The 7,708-nt window shown below is 50.3% G+C and overlaps 2 long non-coding RNA genes across 2 annotated transcripts; one reads left to right on the top strand and one right to left on the bottom strand.

Moving 5' to 3' along the window:
• On the top strand, positions 1–897 carry LOC127924473 (uncharacterized). Its single transcript, XR_008117968.1, has 3 exons — positions 1–370; positions 406–650; positions 687–897. It is a non-coding gene; the product is annotated as an uncharacterized LOC127924473 (long non-coding RNA).
• A 594-nt stretch (positions 898–1,491) lies between these two features.
• Positions 1,492–3,553, bottom strand: LOC127924476 (uncharacterized). The gene is made up of 3 exons (XR_008117973.1): positions 3,350–3,553; positions 2,540–2,686; positions 1,492–2,239 (listed from the first exon to the last, which is right to left on the bottom strand). It is a non-coding gene; the product is annotated as an uncharacterized LOC127924476 (long non-coding RNA).
• Between the last annotated feature and the right edge of the window lie 4,155 nt (positions 3,554–7,708).

Genomic DNA, 7,708 nt, shown 5'->3' with positions numbered 1-7,708 from the left:
CTTCAGATGGTCAGTCAACTAGGGAGATAGCTATTCGTTCTGCTCCCACAGCAGGTCAGACCTCCACCTGTCTAGCAGTGCATCTGAACAGGCTACGGCATCTGAACTTTAGTTAGGTAGCCTGGGAAAACATTGGTACGCGATCCTGTGGACTGGAACTGAGTCACGGCCTGGTTTCAGTATGAAATCAGTAACCATCTGGAAAATGACCCGACGGTGGCTTCATTTAGCGGCAGTACCTTGATCCTGGTGGATCGACTGGAACCAGCCGTGATAGAGAGGACTGGTGTAGCGGGACAGGTGTTGGGGTAGAGAGGACAGGTGTAGCGGGACAGGTGTTGGGGTAGAGAGGACTGGTGTAGCGGGACAGGTGTTGGGGTAGAGAGGACAGGTGTAGCGGGACAGGTGTTGGGGTAGAGAGGACTGGTGTAGCGGGACAGGTGTTGGGGTAGAGAGGACTGGTGTAGCGGGACAGGTGTTGGGGTAGAGAGGACTGGTGTAGCGGGACAGGTGTTGGGGTAGAGAGGACAGGTGTAGCGGGACAGGTGTTGGGGTAGAGAGGACTGGTGTAGCGGGACAGGTGTTGGGGTAGAGAGGACTGGTGTAGCGGGACAGGTGTTGGGGTAGAGAGGACTGGTGTAGCGGGACAGGTGTTGGGGTAGAGAGGGACTGGTGTAGCGGGACAGGTGTTGGGGTAGAGAGGACTGGTGTAGCGGGACAGGTGTTGGGGTAGAGAGGACTGGTGTAGCGGGACAGGTGTTGGGGTAGAGAGGACTGGTGTAGCGGGACAGGTGTTGGGGTAGAGAGGACTGGTGTAGCGGTAGAGAGGACAGGTGTTGGGGTAGAGAGGACAGGTGTAGCGGTAGAGAGGACAGGTGTAGCGGTAGAGAGGACTGGTGTAGCGGTAGAGAGGACAGGTGTTGGGGTAGAGAGGACTGGTGTAGCGGTAGAGGACAGGTGTTGGGGTAGAGAGGACTGGTGTAGCGGTAGAGAGGACAGGTGTAGCGGGGACAGGTGTAGGGGTAGAGAGGACAGGTGTAGCGGTAGAGAGGACAGGTGTAGCGGTAGAGAGGACAGGTATAGCGGTAGAGAGGACAGGTGTAGCGGTAGAGAGGACAGGTGTAGTGGTAGAGAGGATAGGTGTAGTGGTAGAGAGGACAGGTGTAGCGGTAGAGAGGACAGGTGTAGCGGTAGAGAGGACAGGTGTAGCGGTAGAGAGGACAGGTGTAGCGGTAGAGAGGACAGGTGTAGCGGTAGAGAGGACAGGTGTAGCGGGGACAGGTGTAGAGAGGACAGGTGTAGAGAGGACAGGTGTAGAGAGGACAGGAGTAGCGGGGACAGGTGTAGAGAGGACAGGTGTAGAGAGGACAGGTGTAGAGAGGACAGGTGTAGCGGTAGAGAGGACAGGTGTAGCGGGGACAGGTGTAGAGAGGACAGGTGTAGAGAGGACAGGTGTAGCGGTAGAGGGACAGGTGTAGAGAGGACAGGTGTAGAGAGGACAGGTGTAGAGAGGACAGGTGTAGAGAGGACAGGTGTAGCGGGGACAGGTGTAGCGGGGACACACACGGATAAAACCAGAAATCACAATCTTTACCACTTTTCAATATCCCTACAAATATATATATTTTCTAAAGTAATTGTGCAAACGGATAAATAAGTGACAGAAAATGACTGAATGTCATCAGATACATTTTTCCAGTAGAAATGTGACTATGGATGGCCAATAACATAATGGTGATCACCAGTATATCAGTAATGTCCATAACCTTCACAGTGATGTGGGAGTCAGACCTGCCAGACTCTGATCAGTATAACCTTCACAGTGATGTGGGAGTCAGACCTGCCAGACTCTGATCAGTATATCATTCACAGTGATGTGGGAGTCAGACCTGCCAGACTCTGATCAGTATAACATTCACAGTGATGTGGGAGTCAGACCTGCCAGACTCTGATCAGTATAACCTTCACAGAGATGTGGGAGTCAGACCTGCCAGACTCTGATCAGTATAACCTTCACAGTGATGTGGGAGTCAGACCTGCCAGACTCTGATCAGTATAACCTTCACAGTGATGTGGGAGTCAGACCTGCCAGACTCTGATCAGTGATGTCCATAACCTTCACAGTGATGTGGGAATCAGACCTGCCAGACTCTGATCAGTATAACCTTCACAGTGATGTGGGAGTCAGACCTGCCAGACTCTGATCAGTATAACCTTCACAGTGATGTGGGAGTCAGACCTGCCAGACTCTGATCAGTATAACCTTCACAGTGATGTGGGGAGTCAGACCTGTCAGACTCTGATCAGTGATGTCCATAACCTTCACAGTGATGTGGGAATCAGACCTGCCAGACACTGATCAGTATAACCTTCACAGTGATGTGGGAATCAGACCTAGACTCTGATCAGTATAACCTTCACAGTGATGTGGGAGTCAGACCTGCCAGACTCTGAATCAGTATAACCTTCACAGTGATGTGGGAGTCAGACCTGCCAGACTCTGATCAGTATAACCTTCACAGTGATGTGGGAGTCAGACCTGCCAGACTCTGATCAGTATATCCTTCACAGTGATGTGGGAGTCAGACCTGCCAGACTCTGATCAGTATAACCTTCACAGTGATGTGGGAGTCAGACCTGCCAGACTCTGATCAGTATAACCTTCACAGTGATGTGGGAGTCAGACCTGCCAGACTCTGATCAGTGATGTCCATAACCTTCACAGTGATGTGGGAGTCAGACCTGCCAGACTCAGACCTGTGATGTGGAGTCAGACTCTGATCAGTATAACCTTCACAGTGATGTGGGAGTCAGACCTGCCAGACTCTGATCAGTATAACCTTCACAGTGATGTGGGAGTCAGACCTGCCAGACTCTGATCAGTATGTGGGAGTCAGACAGACTAACCTTCACAGTGATGTGGGAGTCAGACCTGCCAGACTCTGATCAGTATAACCTTCACAGTGATGTGGGAGTCAGACCTGCCAGACTCTGATCAGTATAACCTTCACAGTGATGTGGGAGTCAGACCTGCCAGACTCTGATCAGTATAACCTTCACAGTGATGTGGGAGTCAGACCTGCCAGACTCTGATCAGTATAACCTTCACAGTGATGTGGGAGTCAGACCTGCCAGACTCTGATCAGTATATCCTTCACAGTGATGTGGGAGTCAGACCTGCCAGACTCTGATCAGTATAACCTTCACAGTGATGTGGGAGTCAGACCTGCCAGACTCTGATCAGTATAACCTTCACAGTGATGTGGGAGTCAGACCTCCAGACCTGCCAGACTCTGATGTGGGAGTCAGACCTGCCAGACTAACCTTCACAGTGATGTGGGAGTCAGACCTGCCAGACTCTGATCAGTATAACCTTCACAGTGATGTGGGAGTCAGACCTGCCAGACTCTGATCAGTATATCCTTCACAGTGATGTGGGAGTCAGACCTGCCAGACTCTGATCAGTATAACCTTCACAGTGATGTGGGAGTCAGACCTGCCAGACTCTGATCAGTATAACCTTCACAGTGATGTGGGAGTCAGACCTGCCAGACTCTGATCAGTATAACCTTCACAGTGATGTGAGTCAGACCTGCCAGACTCTGATCAGTATATCCTTCACAGTGATGTGGGAGTCAGACCTGCCAGACTCTGATCAGTATAACCTTCACAGTGATGTGGGAGTCAGACCTGCCAGACTCTGATCAGTATAACCTTCACAGTGATGTGGGAGTCAGACCTGCCAGACTCTGATCAGTATAACCTTCACAGTGATGTGGGAGTCAGACCTGCCAGACTCTGATCAGTATAACCTTCACAGTGATGTGGGAGTCAGACCTGCCAGACTCTGATCAGTATAACCTTCACAGTGATGTGGGAGTCAGACCTGCCAGACTCTGATCAGTATAACCTTCACAGTGATGTGGGAGTCAGACCTGCCAGACTCTGATCAGTATAACCTTCACAGTGATGTGGGAGTCAGACCTGCCAGACTCTGATCAGTATAACCTTCACAGTGATGTGGGAGTCAGACCTGCCAGACCTATAACCTTCACAGTGATGTGGGAGTCAGACCTGCAGACTCTGATCAGTATAACCTTCACAGTGATGTGGGAGTCAGACCTGCCAGACTCTGATCAGTATAACCTTCACAGTGATGTGGGAGTCAGACCTGCCAGACTCTGATCAGTATAACCTTCACAGTGATGTGGGAGTCAGACCTGCCAGACTCTGATCAGTATAACCTTCACAGTGATGTGGGAGTCAGACCTGCCAGACTCTGATCAGTATAACCTTCACAGTGATGTGGGAGTCAGACCTGCCAGACTCTGATCAGTATAACCTTCACAGTGATGTGGGAGTCAGACCTGCCAGACTCTGATCAGTATAACCTTCACAGTGATGTGGGAGTCAGACCTGCCAGACTCTGATCAGTATAACCTTCACAGTGATGTGGGAGTCAGACCTGCCAGACTCTGATCAGTATAACCTTCACAGTGATGTGGGAGTCAGTGAGACTCTGTCAGTATAACCTTCACAGTGAGTCAGACCTGCCAGACTCTGATCAGTATAACCTTCACAGTGATGTGGGAGTCAGACCTGCCAGACTCTGATCAGTATAACATTCACAGTGATGTGGGAGTCAGACCTGCCAGACTCTGATCAGTATAACCTTCACAGTGATGTGGGAGTCAGACCTGCCAGACTCTGATCAGTATAACCTTCACAGTGATGTGGGAGTCAGACCTGCCAGACTCTGATCAGTATAACCTTCACAGTGATGTGGGAGTCAGACCTGCCAGACTCTGATCAGTATAACAGTGATGTAGGAGTCAGACCTGCCAGACTCTGATCAGTACAACCTTCACAGTGATGTGGGAGTCAGACCTGCCAGACTCTGATCAGTATAACCTTCACAGTGATGTAGGAGTCAGACCTGCCAGACTCTGATCAGTATAACATTCACAGTGATGTGGGAGTCAGACCTGCCAGACTCTGATCAGTATAACATTCACAGTGATGTGGGAGTCAGACCTGCCAAACTCTGATCAGTATAACCTTCACAGTGATGTGGGAGTCAGACCTGCCAGACTCTGATCAGTATAACCTTTACAGTGATGTGGGAGTCAGACCTGCCAGACTGATCAGTATAACCTTCACAGTGATGTAGGAGTCAGACCTGCCAGACTCTGATCAGTATAACCTTCACAGTGATGTGGGAGTCAGACCTGCCAGACTCTGATCAGTATAACCTTCACAGTGATGTGGGAGTCAGACCTGCCAGACTGATCAGTATAACCTTCACAGTGATGTGGGAGTCAGACCTGCCAGACTCTGATCAGTATAACCTTCACAGTGATGTGGGAGTCAGACCTGCCAGACTCTGATCAGTATAACCTTCACAGTGATGTGGGAGTCAGACCTGCCAGACTGATCAGTATAACCTTCACAGTGATGTGGGAGTCAGACCTGCCAGACTCTGATTAAGAGATCACCTCACAGAGCCAATCGGTGTGATTGTGCAGCGCGTCGTGTGATGTGACTGGCTGGAATGTTCCGACCTTTGATCCAATGACAACGTGTAATTAAATAAGGTTAAACTGACGCGACCTGGTTCTGCTGCTCAGCCGTTTCCCCGCCTGGAGTAAACGGTGGCTCCAGGGATTACTGTGGTACACTTGACTACACACACACACACACACACGCACACACACACACACACAGTGAGGAGTAAACAGTGGCTCCAGGGATTACTGTGGTACACTTGACTACACACACACACACACACACACACACACACACACACACACACACACACACACACACACACACACACACACACACACACACACACACACACACACACACACAGTGAGGAGTAAACAGTGGCTCCAGGGATTACTGTGGTACACTTGACTACACACACACACACACACACACACACACACACACACTGGAAGCAGCTTGAGAACTACAGCAGAACAGGAACCTGAAAGAACCCCCCCAACTTGTAAACTACAAGCCCTTTTTGTCTCCTCTCCTGGTGTATGATCAGAGTAGAATATATTCTCCCAGCTGGCAGAGAAACGCCGCCTCTTAACACACACTATCATTTACAATTAGTCAGATTTATGTAAGGCTAGCGGCTAGCTGAGTGAGGGGTTTTATGTAAGGCTAGTGGCTAGCTGAGTGAGGGGTTTTATGTAAGGCTAGTGGCTAGCTGAGTGAGGGGTTTTATGTAAGGCTAGCGGCTAGCTGAGTGAGGAGTTTTATGTAAGGCTAGTGGCTAGCTGAGTGAGGGGTTTTATGTAAGGCTAGTGGCTAGCTGAGTGAGGGGTTTTATGTAAGGCTAGCGGCTAGCTGAGTGAGGGGTTTTATGTAAGGCTAGTGGCTAGCTGAGTGAGGGGTTTTATGTAAGGCTAGCGGCTAGCTGAGTGAGGGGTTTTATGTAAGGCTAGCGGCTAGCTGAGTGAGGGGTTTTATGTAAGGCTAGTGGCTAGCTGAGTGAGGGGTTTCATGTAAGGCTAGTGGCTAGCTGAGTGAGGGGTTTATGTAAGGCTAGCGGCTAGCTGAGTGAGGGGTTTTATGTAAGGCTAGCGGCTAGCTGAGTGAGGGGTTTATGTAAGGCTAGCGGCTAGCTGAGTGGGGGTTTTATGTAAGGCTAGCTGCTAGCTGAGTGAGGGGTTTATGTAAGGCTAGCTGAGTGAGGGGTTTTATGTAAGGCTAGCGGCTAGCTGAGTGAGGGGTTTTATGTAAGGCTAGTGGCTAGCTGAGTGAGGGGTTTTATGTAAGGCTAGCGGCTAGCTGAGTGAGGGGTTTTATGTAAGGCTAGCGGCTAGCTGAGTGAGGGGTTTTATGTAAGGCTAGCGGCTAGCTGAGTGAGGGGTTTATGTAAGGCTAGCGGCTAGCTGAGTGAGGGGTTTATGTAAGGCTAGCGGCTAGCTGAGTGGGGGTTTTATGTAAGGCTAGCTGCTAGCTGAGTGAGGGGTTTATGTAAGGCTAGCTGAGTGAGGGGTTTATGTAAGGCTAGCGGCTAGCTGAGTGAGGGGTTTTATGTAAGGCTAGCGGCTAGCTGAGTGAGGGGTTTCATGTAAGGCTAGCGGCTAGCTTAGTGAGGGGTTTCATGTAAGGCTAGCGGCTAGCTTAGTGAGGGGTTTCATGTAAGGCTAGCGGCTAGCTGAGTGAGGGGTTTTATGTAAGGCTAGCGGCTAGCTGAGTGAGGGGTTTTATGTAAGGCTAGCGGCTAGCTGAGTGAGGGGTTTTATGTAAGGCTAGAGGCTAGCTGAGTGAGGAGTTTTATGTAAGGCTAGCGGCTAGCTGAGTGAGGGGTTTTATTTAAGGCTAGCTGAGTGAGGGGGTGTATGTAAGGCTAGCGGCTAGCTGAGTGAGGGGTTTTATTTAAGGCTAGTGGCTAGCTGAGTGAGGGGTTTTATGTAAGGCTAGCGGCTAGCTGAGTGAGGGGTTTTATGTAAGGCTAGCGGCTAGCTGAGTGAGGGGTTTTATGTAAGGCTAGCGGCTAGCTGAGTGAGGGGTTTATGTAAGGCTAGCGGCTAGCTGAGTGAGGGGTTTTATGTAAGGCTAGCGGCTAGCTGAGTGAGGGGTTTATGTAAGGCTAGCGGCTAGCTGAGTGGGGGTTTTATGAAAGGCTAGCTGCTAGCTGAGTGAGGGGTTTATGTAAGGCTAGCTGAGTGAGGGGTTTATGTAAGGC

Source organism: Oncorhynchus keta, unplaced genomic scaffold, assembly GCF_023373465.1.
Source record: "Oncorhynchus keta strain PuntledgeMale-10-30-2019 unplaced genomic scaffold, Oket_V2 Un_contig_4089_pilon_pilon, whole genome shotgun sequence".
NCBI classification, from domain to species: Eukaryota; Metazoa; Chordata; class Actinopteri; order Salmoniformes; family Salmonidae; genus Oncorhynchus; species Oncorhynchus keta.
Note: the sequence above shows the minus strand (reverse complement) of the source record. Positions and strands in the feature narration are given on the sequence as shown.